The sequence below is a fragment of the Harpia harpyja genome, chromosome Z, assembly GCF_026419915.1.
Source record: "Harpia harpyja isolate bHarHar1 chromosome Z, bHarHar1 primary haplotype, whole genome shotgun sequence".
Taxonomy (NCBI): Eukaryota; Metazoa; Chordata; class Aves; order Accipitriformes; family Accipitridae; genus Harpia; species Harpia harpyja.
Window position 1 is genome coordinate 78894649 of NC_068969.1, and position 21109 is coordinate 78915757.

General features: G+C 38.6%; 1 protein-coding gene across 4 annotated transcripts in view; it reads left to right on the forward strand.

Annotated features, from left to right (window-relative positions):
• The window catches only part of MLLT3 (MLLT3 super elongation complex subunit), a 138050-nt gene that overhangs the window by 1767 nt on the left and 115174 nt on the right, over nt 1–21109 (forward strand). The gene's annotated exons all lie outside the window — the stretch shown is intronic.

A 21109-nucleotide genomic window follows, 5' to 3' on the forward strand; every position in this document is an offset into this window, starting at 1 on the left:
TTTCATTTGATCTGTAATCTTTATTGGCATCTAGAACTCCTGCAGTTTCTTAGAACATCATCATAAATCCTATCTGCTTAGATCTAGGTGGGGAAAAATTGAATGTTTAGGGAGCAAAAGACAGGAAATTTTTCAGTGTTGAGATAAAAAACCTTTTTTTGAGGTAAGGTAAAAACATGTAGTTTGATTTAGTGTTTCTCTATTTGAAGATACTAAACTGTGACTTTTTTCACTTCGATTATTGTGTTTCTTCAGTGTATTTTCCTTCCCTTAAGCAATGGAGTATAAGAATTGCAGTATTTCAGCTGCTGAGATTATCTTCTGAAGTATAAGCTATTAATTCCCTTTATTATATAGAGTTGATAAATTTTTAAATTACTGTAAACCAGCACAGTACTGCACAGACAGTTTTCAGTGGATCATGTGTGCTACTGCAGTATTTCTGATGAATTAAACTACCCAGATTGCACTATGGAGTTTTCTTCTATTTCTTGTACAGGAAAAACATGACTTTAAATCAATCTAAATAGTTTGGCAGAGAAACTCCTTAGAACACATCTGAGCAGTCTCAATAGGTGAGTTAGCATTATCCGTATTCAGTGAATTGGACGATGTATTGAAATCAGCGGTAGGAAGTACATTTAGTAGTTCAAAGCTTTGTCTGCATATGGGGTGTTGGTGATGCTCTCTGCTTTTATTATCCATGCTTTATTTATTTATTTACTTGTCTGGCCTGAGGGAACATGACTCTGTAGCCCAGACTTGGGGGTTGATTGCTAGGTGTGGTGTGGAGCTTGCTAATAAGAATATATTTTAGGACTTTCGCAAGTGAAAGATGCATGGTTTGCTGCTGGGAGTGCTTTGTGTCTCCAGCTGCTGAGTTTAGTTATGCAGTCATTTAAGCCATTGTTTTAAAGTGTTTATTTTGGGGTTTTATTTGTATGCATCATTTTCATGATGTGGCAACTGCTGGGAAAGATGCCAGCTTCTGTAGCCTGGGAAGGGACTTGTCATACTGTGATTGCACATGACTTGGATTGTAGGAGAACACCGCAGCCGCTCTCATCCGGCAGAGTGTAAGCTCAGATGGCGAGCACTCCATTCACTTCTGGGCTTTGCTTAACCTCCTAAAACTACATCAATGAGCAAAAAATAGATGCTGAAGAAATTTCAGGCCCCTGAAATCACAGTGGGAAAGATGAGCATTGTGCTGCGGAGAGTGATCTGTGTATGAATTGCCTAGCACATTTTCTGCTGTTCGAAAGCACTTAAGTGTGGTGGTGATGTATGCCTTGTAAATGGGAGCATTTTGTTTGTCTTTCTAATTTTCAAATACAGTTAAAATTTTTGGCAAAAGTATTCTAGGTTTTCTTGGCTCTGTAAATCAGTGCTGTTAGTTTGATTTGACTTCAGATGACTTTCAGGGTGGTATCTTAAGTGTTGCATATTTAATAGGAATGATATGCTTGCTTGTGGTGTTAGTCAAAATACCGGTTTTCCATCACTGCTTCTAAAGTTATATACTTTATTATTTTAGTATAAGATAACTTACCACTTGGAGATACTTGGTAGGTTCTCAAACTAATCCTGAGCCATGGGTTTAGCAAGCTGAAGTAGGTTTATAATATTAATCAAAACAAGTACTAGTATGCTGACTAGCCATAATAACGGTTCTCTAGTAAGTGATCTTTTTATCTCTGGATTCATGCTGTGAATGGCTGCTGTAACATGTATGCTTGCTAGGAAAAGTTTTAATTCATTAAGTCTACCTGTAGAGCTCATGGATCAATTTGAAAATAATAAATGAATAGGCTATCATAGGTGTTATTAGCTCATAGCGTGTTTCTTTTGTTAGATCCCTTTTTATTAGGGGCATAGTCGTCCCAAACACCAAGGGGGGGCAAGGGAGATGAATTATTTTCAGTGCATTTGCTATGCGTGTTTGAGAATAGCTGGATAAACTCAGTTTCTGGCTACAGTTCTGGCTTTGCTTATCTGTTCTGGCTATACTAGGGATTTTGAAAATACTAGAGGTTGGTGGTGACTTTGCAAAGGTGTGTGTGTCCAAGTGTTTGTTCTACGAATAGTTGCTGCAGAACGAGCAGGGTCCTGTACCCTGAAGTTTTAAGGTGGAAACATAGCTAGGAGCAGTGTTCAGTTGTTGGAGTGCAGAGCAGGTTGGTTTGTGTGTGTAGATAGGATGGGAAGGTGATGGTGACTAACAGCAAACAGTGTGTAGATAAGCTAGAGTGACCTAAAAATAGTTTCCTTTGTCTTTTGCTGTGTGTCACCTTAAACTTGAGCTTGGCACCGGTTTTGTTGGTTTTTGTTTGCCTTATGGTGACTGAGTGCTTCAGCTTATCCTTGGATGGTGGAGCATAGAGGCATTCGCAGTGACTGGTTCCCTGTACTTCCTCCCATTTAATGGCCTGCTCCAGCCACCTGACTCCCATGAGTAGTTTCTTGGGGGATGGCTACAGGACGACTTGTCGCATTAAAGAAAAGTAGACTCATGCCCAGACTCGGTTTTGAGTAGAGTTTGCAAGACAAAAGCTCTCTAAAATCATCATGCAACCATCGTGATGCTGATGTAAGTTGGTTAAGAGAAGACATGGAGAATTTCTAAGATTCTAGCTTTATTTCAAAGCATATGTTGCTTACCTTTTATTATTCATGTGAAGAAAATAGTGCTGTGTGTAGAAGTGCAGTATTTTAAATCATGTCTGTGGAACAAGATTTGTCACCAGGTTATGGTTAGTTTTGATCCACTGTGATACTGCCTCCAAAAGAGGAGCTGTTGCTCTCATCTCGTAATGTGTCTCATTATTTCTTCGGATGCTAAACAGTGTAGAGGTATTTTCTTCCTCTTCTTACCTAAGGAGTGCTGGTGCTCTACAACAGCAGACTGACTTGCTATTTGTCTTACAGTATTTCAGTTGGATAAGGAAACACATCCCCTGAGTTTCAATGACTCATAAGTACATGTCAACTACTTTGGAACTAGTGCGGCCTGAGTAGTTAAGTTTCTATTAATCAGTGGTGTGTTTTGACAAGCTAAATTTTTCTTATTAAAAACCAGATGGGCTAATATTTCTGTGCTAATAATTTAGTCAATATGAAAACGGTGGTTTGGACACTGGAATGTTGTAACTTAAAAAGTGGGAGGTGTTGCTTTCCTCTGTGGAGCCAAGGAGAACAATGCTTACTGCATCTCATAGTTCAAGAAGTTTTACAATGGTATGGCAAAGTAATGGAAGTGGAGCTGCTTGTTGTTCTGCTATAGGATGGACCAAACTGTAACTTTTTCCTAGAAAGTCCAGATTTCCAGTATCGGTTGGTTTTGTTAAGGTTGTCTGTTAGTGCAGAATGACACTTTAGTGGACCATAACATTCTGAAGTAGGCTTAGCTACTGTAAAAGGTGCTGATGATTTCTTCCTAGTAAACACATTCTTTCTCTTCTCATACAAAAGCTTTTCCAGTTTTGTTACCGCAATTCAACTAGGTGACTTTTCTGAACAGCCTCCCGTAGAAAAGTTACAAAATTTCCTCTTCTGAATCCATTGTGTCACAGGAGTCCAGTAAGGAGGAAGAAACTCTTAATGCAGTCCCTATTATCACTGGCAATTTTATTGTTTATTTGTTTTTGAAGATAACTTTGTCCCAGAGGCCACGGTATTTTGGGCCATATCAAGGTAAGAATCTTTTGGCACGGGAAGCGTGGCGTGAAGGTCAGCGGTGGTGTGGGGTGTGCCCTTCCTGGTGGAAGGGGCTGCCCTGCGAGCCCCCACAAACCCACGACCTGACTTCAGTTCTGGTGTGTCACAGTGCGTTGTGACACACGCTGTGTGAGCAGCACCCGGTTCTGTCTCTTCCACCCTTGGTGTGCAGCAGTGTAGTTGCAGAGTAGAAACTGCATTAAGAGCACCCTTCAGTTTGCTTGTAAGCTCTTCTTGGGAAAACATATTTGTAGATAAAGCCTAATATAGTATGCCAGATTTTATTTACAAAGGGGAAACTTCTTTCTGATTTTTAAAAAAATAAATCTCATGGCTTTTTTGTGCCCTATACGCTACCTCAAAATGAAAAAATGCCATTGTATTCTGCTTCTGTGCATTTGGATTCATTGTACAAAAACTGAACTAAGCTGACTGCATCAGTTGCTCAACTTCTGATGGACAGATTGGTGCAGTTGCAAGATGTAGATAGGCTCCTCCGTGGAGATGTTTTGGTCTGCTGCTTTCAAGGAGTGTTTAAATTTAGACAAAATTTTTTACAGTGACAGCTTAATCCTCTTGTCAAAGCACATCTCATGCTATATTTTAAAACAGTCTCTAGTGATCTGTATTTTGGCTGTGAAAATGCTTCACGAACCTCCCTAAAAGTATTTATGGATAATACGCTGGCCATGAAAATCAATGAAATGTCTTAGAATGAACTTTGACTAGAAAAATGGTGCAGTTCTCCCCTGGTTACTCTGTGATTTTTTTTTTTAATTTTTTTTTTAAAATTTGCTTTTGAAATATTTTGCTATGTTAGGAGGCACATTAGTGGAAGGGAAGGGAAAGAAGATCCGTAATCTTTACTTTCCTAGCCCCGTTTTATTAATGTGTTGACCACAATGCAAATGTTGCTGCTTTTAGTAGCTTGCATGTTGTCTTGTAAAATTTTGATTTTGAAGACAATGGCCAAGCAATATTATCTCACTTGCTGTTCTTGATTAATTTTTTTCTTTTGCCAATTTTTAATTACTAAGTGTTTAAAAAAAACCAACCAAACAAACCAAAAACCAGTCTCTCCCTGCTCCTTTTAAAGTCAGTGAGAGACTTAACTCTCTATTAATTTTACTAAATTGAGTGGTGTGAGGATAGGGACTCACAAGCAGATTCTTACCATATGACTTGAATTTTCCCTTTGTACCAACTAGCACAGGCAGATGGTCAAGATCAATAAACAGGCTGTCAGTTTTCTGCTTGATATTTTCGTAGGATATTTAGCTACACTTTTAAGATCTTAAGTTAATTGTAGGTCTGTTTTGTTTGGGTTTTTTTTCCCCCCTCTTAAATTTTGCCTAAGCCTAACCCTCTAGATATGATAGGCATGTGGGAATTTTTTTCCGTCAGTCTTTCAGATACATGTTTGATACTGCACCTTTTAGGGCAGGTGTTGTTATTTTAGTTGCAAAATGGTGGTGTTATTGGGTGTGGATTTGCTCATCAGTGGATTTCAGCTGTGGCCACATGAAACTTCTGTTGTCTAGTGAAGAATTTCATTTGTTGAACAGGAAATCCTTGAGACTTACGTTGCTACTACTTTAATAAGAGACTGAATAGCTGAAGAGTAGCTACTTTAGTAAGAGGCTGAGAGTACATACGCGTGTTCAAGTGCACTTTCTAATTTAGCCCAATGCAAATCACAAGGGCATTTCACAGCTTTCTTTTTCAAAGAGAGTGAGAAGAGTTTGAGTATAGGGAAACTACCAAGTTTCATCTTTACATGAGTGCCATCAGTAAATAATTGGTGGCTTTGATGGTCAGATGCTACCTGTATAGGAAAACCTGTTTCTAATAAATAATTTCTGCTCCCTAATAAGTCTCTAAAAATGATCGCATTCAATGTCAATGCTTATGCTTTATTTAGAAGCATACAGTGTAATAAGGACTTGATTCCTAGATTGGGCATTATGCATCTGTTTTATGAGTATACAGATCTGATGATCCCTTTAAATCAGAAGTGATTTGCTGTCTGTGAAGACTTGCATTGCATTCAACTGAAATGAACTTAAATGAGGACTGAAGTGTGACAATGGGCTCTCGCTTTTGCTCAAGATATGTAGTGACTGTACAGTCTGTAGTACCTCAGTGTCACAAGGCATGTGAATAACAAGACTGCTACATCCCCCTCCAGTGTCACAAACTTACAGTTCTTAAAGTTTACTTGCACATTTTTATGTGGTTTAATCATGTGGTTTATGTGTTCAGTGCATGCTTTTTTCACTCTCCTGCATGGGATGTCTAGTTTCAGCTAGATTTCCTCCCCCTGCCAGCGTTGTTTCTACAATGGCAAATGCTGATTTCTGTCAGAACTGCCAGGCAGTTCTGACTCTCATTTCTTAACTCTTAAAACATGAACCCAGGTTATTTATTTCACATTAAGTTAACTTCGAATAGCATTTAATTGCTAATACAGTATTTTTAGTTTTAAGAAGCTATGGTTACATCTTTCTAAAGCTGCAATATTAATACTCTGTGATTGTAAGTCTTCTGGACTTTAGATGGTAGGAAAGGAAATGTAGTTTCAGGGCTATTGTACACAAGATTTTTTGGATAGCTGTAGAATAATACTCACTTGAAGTACAGAAAACCAGATTGTTGTATGTAGTATCAGCTCTATCACTTCTTTAGTAAGATGAGGGGAAGATACCTCGAAATGTTTAAATTGGTTGACAGTTGAATTTGAGAAAGTGAAAACAGCTGGGTTTGATTGCTGTTTATTGTTGTTGCTCTATTTACTTCTGTGCAGTTTTTATCCTTAGAAAAATAGATATGTAAGAAATCTTTAAACTGTGTATTTACTATTACAGGTTAGACAATCTGAACTGCAGGTATAATTATGTGTGTTAAGATTTTTCAGTGCTGTATTAGTAAGCTGTAAAATGTTGGAAATTTGATTTGTGTTAATTTTTTGTGGTACTGTTGAAGGTATGAAGGCTGTTCTTGTAACAATACTGTGCAGTATGGTTAGGGTTGTTTTTTGGTATGTTGGGTTTTTTTTTTTTTTCAGGTTTTGGGGAAAAATGTTGGAGAGGATTATTCTGTCCTTTATTCTGGTAGAATCTGTGGAAAAGACTGACAACTTGGTAGTTGCAACCTGTAAAGCCTGTTGATAATGCTTGCAATAGGTGGGGAAAGCACAGATTAATTTATAAAGGTTTGATCCAGGATTAAGTCTGTAGGCTTCTGCAGTTTGACTACATTAATTTTTGTGAGGTTCTTATGATGGACAGCTGCACTTTTAAACCAGTAGAATTTCGTTCATGTATGATCATTCTGTTTCCCTTGCCAGCAGTGATTGATAGGCATATATGAAAACAAAGGAACAGTCAAATTCTAGCACTTCTATGTGTTTGCATGAAAATTATGGTTTCTCACGTTGTCACAAAACACTTATCTTCTAATTGAAAATGTTGTTTGCTTTTTGTATGACTCTTGGCTTTTTGCTGTGCTTTCTAGTACATAAAGGGGAGGAAGAACAGACTGGTATTTAAAATATTTGTATGCTTACTTAAATCTTTGTGTGGGAATTCATTTTAAAATTAAGTGTATTATACTGCCTATTATTAAAGGATACATCTAAAATACTGATTCTTTGCAATGTAGAAAATAATTTAAAAACCTGTACACTGCTGGGTAAAACCTGTTGTTCAGTACCTGTTAAAAAAATTGAAATCGTTAACTACTTCCTGGGGTGCCATCTATTTAAACAATATTAGTGGACAAGACTTTGTTACTACCAGGCAGTGAGTTGTCAGAGAGTTCATCTCATCAGTATCCTTGTGATGGTGCTCTTAAGGCAGAGGACCAGCGCTTAACTCTCTCCCTTACTTGCCAGCTATGGGCTGCGTCATGCTGTTAATACTGCGCCAAGCTCCTGCACTGGCTCTGGCTCTCTTGAGGAGTTCAGGCTTGTTTCTTTGAGCTCCCTGGATGAGCCCAGTGGTGTTGGATGAGTTTGATTTTAAAATCTGTGGCACAGTATGGTGACATACTGTAACATCATGTAAATGATAGATCAAATCTAATTTCTTTTCAGACAGTTCAGACCTATTTTCAGCACTTGATGCATATGAATTGCCTTTGTATGGCTTCAGCAACTTGTCCATAATTCTTTGTAAAAAAGCATACACCTATACAGCAGGATGTGTTTTATTTTTCATATGGAATATTGCTCAGGAAGGTAAATACCAGGATAGGTATTTCTGTTTTCAGATGTTTATGATGGCAGAGATTATAGTGCAAAATGCATTATTACACATAACAAAAAAAAAAAGCAGAGCTGAACAAGAAATGGGTGGGTTGATTTTACTCATTATTCTTAGGATACAGGGTGGGTCTAAATTAGTAGATCTAAATTTACTATTTGTGCCTGCTGTTCTAAAGCTTGTACAGAAAAACTCCACCTGACTCGATGAGACACTAATAATTTTGCTGGTTCTAGATAGAAGTAGTGTGAACATAACATATCTTGAAACAAGGGTTGACAGACAAGGTGTTCTGCATTTGTAGGCTTGTAAGGGAAATTGAGGACTTCCTTTGTATACTTAGAGGGAGACATTATTTTACCTTTCATGTGCTAACTTTAGAGGGCAAGTGATCCAGAAAAGTATAAAGGTGAGAATCAATTGAGACAGAACTACTTGATATTGTGGGCTGGAGGCCAGCAACAGTGGTGTTCTCCATCATGTGTGTGTGGAAAAAGGACAGGTCCAAAAATGTTTGCTGTTACTCTGAGCAGCCTTTCTGTTAGTGGAGGGCAGAAGTTTTCTTGAGGAATTTTCTTTGATAAGCATTAAATGGGTAAATAGCATTTGAATTCCTCTTGTGATCCAGTACCAGGCTCTATAATTAACTGAAAAAAATATTTGCACATTTCATCTTACATAATGTAAATTCAAGAGAGTATTTTATTGAAGTATTTGGTAAAACCATTTACAGAATGGCTGTTTGTAAGTCATCACAGCACTAACATCATGCTTTACTGAAAAGCAGGAGAGAGGTAGGGTGAACTTGAAATCTTGTGTGCTCTCTGAACATGGAGATGTACAGATCTCAGGCATAATAATTCAAGGGCAGGTTTTTTTTTTTTTTAACTAGGATTCTGCCTGATGATTTTTTTCTGCGGAGTTTTTTGTTTCTTTCATTGGTTTGTTTTTTTCTTTCTTTTGGTTGCCCAACCTGGGGGCACACCATACTTCTGGACACGCTTGGTGACTTAAAACTATTTTAATATTACTGCAAGGAAAGACAAAAGTGTGTGAAAAAGTATATTGAAAATGTGTATGGTCATATTAGTGGGATGGAAATCAGTCTCTAATATGTTTCTATAAAAAGATCTTAGTGAAAATGACTTTGTTAGAACTATTCCAAAGTATTTCTTTAAATACCCCTAAACATAAGAAGCTGAAGAGCTTTCACTTTTAAAAGAACAGCATGGCCTTGCAATATTTTTTGAGCCAGTGTTGTAGTGTTTTGCCTCTGAGGAGGTAAACTTCTTCTTGGGGAAATAAGTGGACACTAATAAGCACAGATTTATTTATTCTTTTTAGCCAGATCCTCCAATGCCCAGCCTTTTCCAGCTATCCAGTTGCTGTCTTTCATTAGAGGACCACTTAGGAACTGGAGGTACTGCTCAGGGTCCAACCTGCACACAGTGTGTGTGCTCACTTGCCACGGTCTGTGCTTTCCCAGGGCTTGGGTGTTTTGTTCCAATGACGACTGACGGAACATGCACTGCGCTCTGGAGCCCGGCTCCTGTGCGCTGCAGGCAGTGTGCGAGGGAGCATCCAGTGACCTGCTCTCCAGTGGATGAGATGACAGAGGTGGATGTCTACCACCAGTGGAAAACCACGCATGAGATCTGTGTTGGAGTTTTTCGGAAACAAGGAGGAAGGCTGTGGAAGGGTTTTGGTGCATTTGAAGACTGAACGCCTAAAGTATTTATACAAATTGTTCCCTAAATTTAGTAGCTGACTAGAGGATGGAAGTACAGTTGTACCAGTATAGTTAACTGGCCTTGCACAAAACAAAACAAAAAAACCCCAACAGGTAAACTTTAGTCATCTCAAAAATAATGAGCCGTGGCAAGGAATAAAGACAGAATCTAATGATGAGAGTACTGTCTAGAAAGCATATACATAAGTTGTGAGAGGGAAAAAAAACCCAAAAGGTGTGTTTTGTAGCCATACTGTTTTGCTTAGCCTTTCGTTTAAAATACAGTCTTAAAAGAAATTTCTTTGTGGGCTACACTGGAATCATAAAATATCATTCTTGTGAATTCCTCTGTAATATGTGAAGGTTCCTTACCTGTTTTGATGCTGCTACTGTTAAGTTTATGCTTCTTAGAGCTGCAAAGGTCTCCTGTCATCTGTGATGTAATTCCTGTACTGTGAAGACTTTAAAGTGTTTTGACACTCAAGTTGTTATTTCTTTGCCTGGCTGTCACTGATTTGTCTAAAGTGTCTTTTAAGTGTGTGGTGTCTGTGAGTATTTTAAATGTTCCCATTTGCATCTAGCAAATATTCTGTAACAAAAAAGTCCAACTTTTTAAATTTGAGGCTTTTTTGCCCCTTTCAGTTGAGCCAGGTTTTAGCCCAATTCTGCAGAATATTGCTGTGATGTCTTCTCAGCAAAAAGTATTTTAGCCATAACATATAGTCTACTCAGTAATTCATTACAGTTAGGTTAATAGAAGCAGCAATGTAATAATAATAGAATTGCACATCCTTATTATCTGAAGAATGAGGATACTTTAGGAAGTTTGACTTCTCAGACTATAAATAACTTTTTAAATTTTTTTTTTTTTAGTGTGAGAACCAGTGCACTCCCTTGCTTAATAAAAAGGCAACTAGAGCACATAAATGTATTCTCTATCTTGCGGTCTTAGCCTCTTCTCTCTCCTCTGTTTAAGTATGGGGAAGTAGCAGCCTTTCAACCAGTCTCTGTATTTACCTAGCATCCTTTCTTATAAGGATATTGGCTTATGTTGTTCTTCAGTGCTATCCTCTCCATGATGCTTCCCTAGATATATATATTTTTTTCTTTTTTAATAAAGGAAACAACTTAGAGCTGACTGTTACAAATGCTGTAGGGTATTTGCGTGTAAATTACTCTGAAGCAACTCTATCCAAGTCCTGTGGGTGCCTTTGGCAGCCTTGTCCAAATACACCAAGACCAGCCCTTGAGCCTAAATCAAATAAGGTAGCCCAGCAACAGTAAAAACACTTCAGTTTGCTTCTGCAGGCACTGCTGTGCTGTCCTAGCACCCCTTTTCCAGTGGGTGGCTGGAAACACTGCGAGTTGCCCCGTCTCCTTAACGCGGTAGAGGCGATAATGAGAGAGGTGCTCCGGTTCGGCGGTGCCCCGAAGTAGAACCTGTTTTACTGCTGGGGTGAGTCGGAGATAAGTCCAGTGACCTGTGGTCTTCAAGCTGGACCCGAGCAGGCAAGTTGTTCTGTGTGAATCCAGTTACAGCACTTCTGTAGCTCTAACCCAGTAAGAGCAAAGACCAAATGATTTTAATGAGAGGATAAACTTCAGAAAGCCACCACGAAACCATGTATGTGCATGTGTGCACATACATGCACGCTTTTTACAAATACTGTTTCGTAGACATGGAACAGTGTTTTTGTGTGGATTCTGTAGCTGTCCAATGTTTTAAGTTGGGATGATATGTTGCACCTACTGCGTTTGAATGCCTGTGCTTTAGGAAACTGAAAGTATCTGTTGGATGTTGCACATAATCGAAGGCTGTTCTTAAAATGGTAGTTATCAATTATTTTATTATTTGCTTCAGGCTTTATTGTTAAATGTTGACTCATCCCACACTGGAAAGCTTATTTTTCACCTACAAAATTCTTTCCAAACAAACTGAATGTCTCTGTTGAGTGTACATGAGAATAAAAGTTAATATTTAACAAAAATAAGGTTGTCAAATAAACTGTGAATGATTTTTGTTTTCATTATCCTTTCTATTGCCTGGAAACTAAATAGAAACAAACTGGTTTCTACGAAGCAGATCTACATTAGGTTACTTCCTTGAATTTTGATACAATAAATGCTAAGTTAAACAACCACTACAGATCTTGCAGGTTGTGTAACAAAACTTTAGTTGTATTAGTCTGCTAACCTTAGTCTGCAGGGATATTTTCTTACATTTCTGTCGTAATGCCTGAGCTGCAGTTTTACAGGAGTTGAAATACTAAAACACTATCTGTAGACTGACATTTTAAGTGTACAGTCAAAATTAGGTGGAATATTTAAATGGTTTTGGTTTCTTTTTTTGTGTTTGAGTAACTTAAGTCTGGGAAGTTGTCAATTTGTGTGTCTAGACAATGGAAAATTTTGCATTTGGGGTTTAGTTTCTTCCTTCATGGTCTGTCCTGAAGTCTAGATATTAGTAACTTCTTGATGAAAATCTAAACTAACCTCTGTTTTTGAATGCATTTTTAATGATGCATTTGACATGTAAATACTAAGTTAAGCTATATAGCTAGCAGGTAGTCTGTAAATGTGTTTATGTGTATTGTAGTTTTAGAGGCATAACAACCTTTTACTTTAACAATAACTGATTTTGGAATCTAATGCAGTGATTAGATCAGAGTGTTTGCCTTGAGGCTTCAGTCACTTAATCTAAACTCAGAAAACTTCTGGAACATTCTTTATTTGAAAATAAACTACTCAGTAAAAAAAGACTGTATCTTTGTATGTAAAACACTGAAGCAAATTAAGGGTGGTTAAGGCAATCACGCACTGAAGATAGGTCTTCTTCGTCCTCTTCCTCCTGCTCTCCCTAGGGGGTTGTTTTCTTTCATACATTTTATGCAGCCTGTTGTACTGTACATTAATCTTACATAACTGGTCTCTAAACCATTTCTGTAACAGTTTTCACGAAGCCAGTATGGGGGGCACAATGGTTTAACTGCGAGTTAGGGATACAGTAAGTACAAAATGCCTTCCAGCCATGGCCAGGTATGGGATTAAAAGGGTATTTGCAACTTTGCCTTGCCAAAGTTAAGAATAGTGGACTTCATAAAAATCATGCAAATTTCTAAATGATCATGAGAAGTGTGTTCCTTCAAAAGTGCCACAAAAGAATGGGAGAGAGGGGGAATCAGGAAAAGGCATGGATTAAAGGTTAATCTTCCTTTTTTGATTTTTCACTTTATTGACTGATTATTTTCCTTGCTAGAGATCACCAGGTTGCTGCCTATTTTTAAAAGGAAGGATTTAAAATGAAATTACAGACTTATCTTTAGGATGATGCTAATTTTATGCAGCACCTCTAGAGCCTGTGAACTCATTCTGTGAGAAGAAAAAATATGACGTGTGGGCATGTGCCTCATATATACAAATTGTAACTCTAGAATAGAGAGTCCATAATTCTAATTTAATATTGACTCTGTGTGTATGTGTATTTGTGTGTGCCTGCTCACAGCAGGAATTACTGGCAACATTTTTTTTAGCCTTCCACCAAAAACCAGCAGGAACTTAACATAAGCGAAGAGTTTAAAGGTGCTTTGGATTTTTTGTGTCTTTCAAGCAATGTGAATTATATTACTCTGATAATGTTTTCTTTGGCCAACATGGAAGTTTCTCTCATGCAAAGAAATATAGTCATCAGTTTTCAAGTTGTTCAGTTTCATCTCTCTTAAATTCAATTCCAGGTCACTTAATGCCACCAGTACTTTTGCCTCTTATTTAAAGGGGTTATAGTGTTGCCCCTTTGCCTCTCTTGGAGATATTTCATGGATATCAAAAAAACGTACTGTGTTGGTATAGCAAGAACTAGCTCCCCCTGCTTACATGAGGGGAGGACCCTTTCATAATATAAGTAATAACACAAAGATAAAAATATAGCTATATAAATCCTCAGGTACCTGTGATAGTTGACTTTCAATATATTTGTCATTTGTTACTGGCAATATCGGTACCTTAAAGGGGAAGGATGATATCTTTGCTTCCGCTGCATGCTTAGGCAGTTTCACCATTTCCCTCTACCATTTATGATTAGTTCCCACCCCTTTCTTTGCCATCCACACAAAAAGGGGTGAGAGCTGAGTGCTTAAGCAGGAAAATGTGCTTCCTAACTTGCAATAAGTATTGGGGAACCAGAGGCAGGTGTAGTATGCTCCATGCCCGGCTTTCTCAAGTTGTCTGTATCTCTGCCTTCAGTGAGGCAGTGTTGATTTAAACTGTTGCTGTATCTTACCTGTTCATGTTTGTTCTAAGTCACTTTCCTTTCAAACATAATCATCCCAGTGCTAAGATTTTGGTGTGTTCACGTTTGAACGTGTGGGAATTGAAATGCTTTATTTTCCCTCTACGTCTTCTAGAAATTAGATTTTTAGTATTGCCCTAAGATGGGTTTAAAGCCCTACAGGCAAGCTGGAATATCAAAGGGCTACAGGAATTCAGCCATAATTGCTTTATGGCTTGCCAGAAATCAGACCTATTTGTATAGGTAGCATAGAAAATAGCTGTGATTTGACAATTTGGTGCCATTTATATCCACCATAAAAATAATAAAAAAGTTAAAGGGGTATTTTGGAAGCAGGAACTAAGCTGTAAATGCAAATTGCTTCTCTGTTTTCTCAAAGGAACAAAAAGGAAACAGGGTTTAGGAAGCTTTTTATTGAAGCAAAGTTAACAAGGACCCTGTCTACTTTAAGGCTATTTAATACTGTACTTGCACTGTGAAATTGCACATTTGCTTATTCTTCTAGTACAAGATGACATCATCTGAAATGTACAGATTAAAAAGGACATAATTACTAATAAGTCAAAAGGAAAATTCATGCAAACTTATGCAGCACTGTGAGTAAGTAGTCCAAGTGACCTCACTTCTGGAAAATTTGAAATAGTTCTTTTTTCTGTTGTGAGTATAAGGATGATGCCCTTGCTGTTTTCTGGAAGTCTTACTCCAAACTGAACAGTTAAGTTTGCAGACCTGAAACTCTAGCAGGATACTTTCTCACTTGCTTGGAGAAGCCATCTTGGAAATGTGTTGGCCATCTAATTTGAAAAGGGGTTAGGAAGCACTAGATCCCCACAAGGGAGTTTTTGGGTGTTCTGCTGCTTTCCAACATGTTGATAAGCATCTGGTGACCGTAACTTACTTAGAGTTGCCTTGTTTTTCTCTTGGCTGTTCAGAGTACTCTGAACATGTGAGTATGTTTGTGGGGTTATCCCAGTGCTTTGTGTAGGGGAGCGAGGTAGGGAAGAAGTGTTCTCTGAGATGCTATTACCACAAGTCACTGAATGGTAAGTGCTGGAAGCAGCACTTAACGAGATGTGACTTGGCATAGGCAAAATATCAGGTAGGAGAACCTGTCACTGTGTCTGCTTACATGCCTAAAGAGATGTGGAACCGCTGGTCAGTTGGGACAGTAGCAAAACCAGTTGCTAGCTGATGAAAATTCCAGTACTTTACAGCTACAGGTGCATCAAGGCATTAGTATTGCTCAAAGCGAGGACTGTTGAGGTGGTTAGTGTTTAGCTAGCGATAGTCTCTACTCTGTAAATAAAGCAGAGCATGTTCAAGGTGGTGAAAGGAAGAAGTGCTCCAACTTAAAAATGGAAATTTGAGGCCCAGAAAAATGAGTGACCCAGTATACCACACTGAGCACAGCAGAGGCTAGCAATTCTGCTCCAGCAGTCTTCCTTTTCTTGATCTAGGTGAGCATGCTTATATCGAAGCTATTCTTATAAGATTAGGCACACCTGATTTCTTTGTCCCTGAGCTCCTTCTGGTTCTTGAAAGTGCTGATGTTTGCTGGAATGTTAATATCATCTAACAAGCAATGAAGCTTCTGTTTGCTGTTGGCCTTCACTTAATGTATGAACAAGGTTTGGCACCTCTAATACTGGCCTGCCCTATGCAAATCTCACAGTATACCTGTTAACTCTTACTTTGAGAAGGAAGGAGATTTTTATCTCAAGAATTAATGCCATTCTTCTTGCTACCAGTGGCACTCCTGTCACTAAGAAGCCTGGTTTCTTTATTATCATCTCAGCTGTCTGTCTTTTGGTATCTGGAGATGATTGAACATTTTAATAAGCTGTGGGATTTGTCTTAAATTCATTACTTCTAGATGTATTGATTTAAAGCTGTTTGCTTTCAATTGTTTTTAGGTTGTCTGGTTATACCCTTAGCTGGTTTCTAGCTTTCACGTTCATCTGTTAAAGATGGAAGAAACACTTGAGCTCGTTGTATAGATCGTGTTTTTTTCAATAACTAGATTTTGCTTTGAAGACATAGCTATTTCTTTTCAGTTTATGATGTTTGTTTGAATGTTGTCTCCTGATTTGAGCAGTCTTGCGAACATCTGTAATTTGGCCTGGTGGGTAAATATCTTCCCTCATATAAAGCAGTACTTAAGTTTCAATTCTTGGGCTTCTCTCTGAGCTAACAGTGTCCTTGCCGGGATGGAATTATTCAAAAGTAGCTGGTGAGGATTTGGATTTTGTGAACTTTGTATGGTATTGAATGCTAATCCTGTTTCCTTTTTGAAAAGCTTTGCCACAAATGGAAATCATACAGCTGATCCAAGATGAAGGCGAAATAGCTGGTGACTTCTAGGCAATGAGATGTGAGCAATTGCAAAACTTACTATATAGATTGAATTGTAATATGATTGCCATTCAAACTGTTTCTTCAGAGGGTTAGCACTTCAAGTAACTTGGGTGCAACTTGGCAATTGTCACCACAGCAATGAGGTTGATTGTATGAGCATTGTGTAGCTTAAGTTGTTCTTGTTTCTATCTCATTTACACTCTAAATTGGTAACAAGTCTTTCAGTTGTGGAGCAGTAAAGAGTGGAGTCTTTGGATTTATCTCAAGAAGCTTTCAAACTTGTGGCACACTCAAGTCAATGGGCACATGAAGGGGGACTTTCCAGCTGTCTATTCTAACAGCATGACTATAGCCATTTGACTTTCAGCAAGTTCCTAGTAATAAGTATGTTTGAGAACTTATTTGGGTCACATCCTGAAATAGAATCGTTAAAAGGTGATGTAGTTCATTGTGATTTGTGGGCATCTCTGACCTGTAGCAAGTCCACTGGAGAAGAGGAGGTGTGTCTGCTGCATATCTTCTGCTCTATGTGCTTGTGTGGTCTCGTGTGGTTGCAGTTTTCCCCTCTCCTCTTTGTGTAAAGAGTGGCCAAGGATCTGTGCACAGCATGTGGTAGGTGAAGTGCCTTTGAATTTTCCATTCCATACTGTCCCCATTCTCAGCTTCTAAACCAGCAATAATGTGGCATTTCTGTTTATCTTTGTCTCTGTGCACTAGTTGAGGCACCCAGAAGAGATTATTTTCCATTTGCTAGTATGTGTTATCCTGCAGTTGCACACGCAGTGTAGTTCTTGGGGAAGAATCTGAAGTGCATCTGTTCTTATTGTGAGCTCTCAGAGTGCCTGAGAAGCTTTAAATGGTAATGGATCCTTACAAGAGGTCTTGTTTATACCATTCCTTTTAACATGCTGCTGCTATGTCATTATTTCCTGTGTAAAGTTTATAGCAAAAAGGAACACGATCCCTTTTAAACATCTATAAAACAAGATCTCTAGCTGCACAAAGTGGGTTTGCAGCTTGTGAGTGTATCTACCAAGCTGAACTCCTGTAAGGCTAATCTCACTGTGCCTTAGTTAAGGCTGAAGGTAAGCTCTTCTGGAGTGCTCAGCACCTCACTTAAATAGTTCGTTCTCCTCTTTCTCTTTCTCAAGAACTGTTATCCCAGTTGCTAGATAACTTTTAATTCTCAGAGCTCTGGTGAATACAATTAGATTCATTCAGACAACAAGTACCTTACTAGAGTGCAGTTACATGGTATGCCTTAATAGATCTGGGTGCAACCTGCAGCCAAAATGGATGGCTCATCTCTCCTCCTGTCTGTGTGCTGCCACAGTTTTCCATGTGACATTGTTGTGAGCTGCACCAGCGCCCTGATTCAACACAAAACTTCCAAGCCTCTCCTAGCACTACAGACTCTGAACTCAGGGAAGTTAATTTTCTGTTAGATCCCTGGACTGATCTGACTGGCTCTAGAGCTACAGTGTTGTTCAGAGCAAGCAGGAGACAATGGAATGCATGACAAAGACTGCAAAGAAAAGTAAGATTTTCTCTTTCAGTCACATAAGTTGAGATACCATGTTAAAACAAAACACATCCTTAGAGTTCTTGAATACGTAAGTATTGCTTTGACACTGCTGCTGATGTATTGTCATCTTGGCTCTAGCACTTGTGCCTTTGTACAAGAATCTTTATCTCACTGTAGAACTGTACTTATTCTAGTGAATTTCACATATTTGTAAGCGCTGCAGACTTTGTAGCGTGTTTGGGAGGTACAGGGCACTGCAATATTAATTTTTAAGATCCAAAGAAAATTGCAGAGCTTGAGGAAGAGTTTGCATTCTGTCTGCCAAAAGGTTATCTACCAGCTAGGAACTGTACAGATCTGTAACAAGGAAAGATAATGGAATGCTTTGCTTTCCACTTAAAAAGAAAAATGTAATATTTTAAAAACCTTTTTTCTCTGGTTTTCCAATGATATATCTTGTTTTCCTTGAAGTGGCCTATGATATGTTGTTTACTCAGTGGATAAGGAAGGCCAGAAAAGAGAGCTGTCTGTCTTGTATTTCTAGGGTTTGTACGATTCTGAAGAGCAGTGAATTCCCTCTTTTGAATGCTCACAATGTTACCAGTATGGAAGGCATGCGGTAGTACTCCAGGGAACCTTACTGCCCAGCTAAGCGAGGGGTTTGAAGAGAAACTGTTTACAGTGGTCCTGCCAAAGCTAGGCTTACTCCTTCATATATCCGTGATATCTGTGCAACTCTGTTCCTGCTTTTTATGTTCTAAGTACATCCTTGAATTTTTGCTTTTGTTTTTGTTGGTTTGTTTTTGTATTAGAGCATTTAAACTGTCAAATTGGTTTCTTGACTGGTAATCTTGAATCCCCAAATAAATTAATCAGACTGCTTCTTGGGTTTGGTATTTGCAGGGGAAGAGGGAAAATGACAATGTCTTTTATGGTACAGTATTTGACCAAAATGAGCAAGCATTTTTATCTCCGGTCTCCAGAAACAAAACTCTGATGCCAGAGATGAAGATTACTGCAGTGATACTTGAAGATATGCTGTGTACTTTGATGCACTTTTTTAAGAGCCTCCACATGGCACAGTGATAAGTGTTCACCAACCGAATGGCTTACTGGTGATGGAGAGTATGTCGCAGTCTGTCAGTGATGTGGGAACTGAGCTCTTCCTGCTTGACTCCGAGGATTCTCTCTACTACAGGCTTATAACTCAGTAGGCTTTTACCACATTTTGGTTGAAGGCGGACTTGTAATTAAAATGTGACAGCACTATTGATTATGTCTGTGATAGACTTAACTGGATGTAAACTGTTAAATTTTAATTTAAACGTTGGTCTCTGAGGATAAACAGGAGAGGCCAGCACTGACTCAGGCTGCTTCTCATGGTTTTGACAGTTGTGTACCAAAACTGCTGCTTTGACACTCTCTACAGAGGAACTGATCCATACTGAAGCTGAACTAACTGTTCATTTTCCCACAGAAATTCATAACTTGGAAACAGTCCTGACTTCATAAAAGCAGTGCAAACTTCTAAATTTCTAATAGTGAGTATTTTTATTGATAACTTATCACTTCTTAACTCATACAATCAGCCTGAGTTTGGTGGAAATCTGAAGTTGAGAAGTTCTTAGTTGCTGTCAAGTCTTTAAAAAAAAAAAAAAAAAATTGCTTGCTTTTTTCTATTGCAGAAGAGTATCTTCATATCCAAGAAAGTGAACCAAATTTTGGTCCTGAATCTGCTTCCAGTGCTGCTCCTGGCACTTGTTACACTGTGCCAGAGACTTCTGATGACCGTTCCACAGCATTCTAGCCAAGGAACAGCATTGTTAGGAATCACGAGGTGTTTTTCAGGTTGCTGGCAATGGTAGGACTTGGGTGGGCTAGAGTACTGCAAACACTGTTGCTTCACATAAAGCTGAAGACTTGTGCCAATTGCGTGGCAACAACTAAACACTTTGCCAAATTGCAGAGCAGCAGCTGGTTACTACGTTTGCTTCTGTATCTACCAGTCCAGAGGCCTCTCCGATGTTTCTACCTGCCTCAGAATGCTCATATAAAATATTTTTTTTGAAAAAAGATGTGGCCTTTTCTTAGTTGCTGTGATCTTTTAGATTACAAATTTTATTGCCTCAGAGCAACGGAAGAGAAGTCTTGACTTCTGTTGCTGAGGATAGGCACAAGTACTGGGGATGTTTTCTGTTTAGTAAGGGCAGCTGTTATCTTCAATAAGTATTTGAACAGGTAGAATAGCCTGCTGCTTTCTCCCCTTGCTTGCTCCCAGGCTATCAGTGTTCAAAAGATAATAATGTGTGACATGAGGACAGAGTTGAGCAATGGAGATTTCTGGTGACATCAGAATAGGGTTAATGTGTAAATGTGGAATAGCAGAGGTGTTTCATTTAAGCAGGGTGAGGGGGGAGAAAGCTTTTGCAATCACATGTCTAAAAATTTCTCTGTCAGAATAGTAAATTTGCTTATCTTGCATTCATAGTGATATGAATGGGGCCAGATGCAAAAATTTTCTGATAATTTTTCAAAAGGCCTCTTCAAAGTGGTTTTATTTAGAGAACAATTGAACTCGATGGTAAAAAAAGTGGTTTTATTCAGAAAACAATTGAACTCAATGGTACTGTGCTGCATGCAATCCCTCTCAGTTTACAGCAAGGTAATTTGAAGTTTTGAAATTCCATCATACAAGCCCTTAGAATCCACCTGTCCATAAGGCATTTTACCGGAAAGCTTAATCTGTATCTTTCTCTGTTGGAATTGTAATTATTCCTTTTCAGCGTAGCATATAGTTGGAAACAAATTGATTGGACTGTTCAGAAATTAAATATGTGGAGTGTCAGTACAAATGAACCCCCTTACCAAACTCTTGAATGGGTTAACTTGAGAAGGCATGGCCTTGGAATTGACAAGAGTACAAACAAAAAAAGGTAGAGTGTGTCTTGGTTCTCCAAAACATGGAGAGTCTGCAGTGGTTAGCTCATGTTTATCTTCTAGTTTTCAAATTTTAAATGCTTTTTGCAGACATTTGCTGGCTTTTAGAATTGTCTTAGATAAGGTGAGGGAAGTGATGGGCATTTTTTTGAAAGCGTGTATGGTAAATGGTTGGGCCTTCTGTATTTCCCCCTTCATTCTCTGTGGGCATTTGTCAAGAGCCGAATGTTGAGGGAAGTGTGTGTGGGAAAAGTGGTAAGCACAGACTCATCACTAGAGCAGGGAGACAAGGAGCTTTA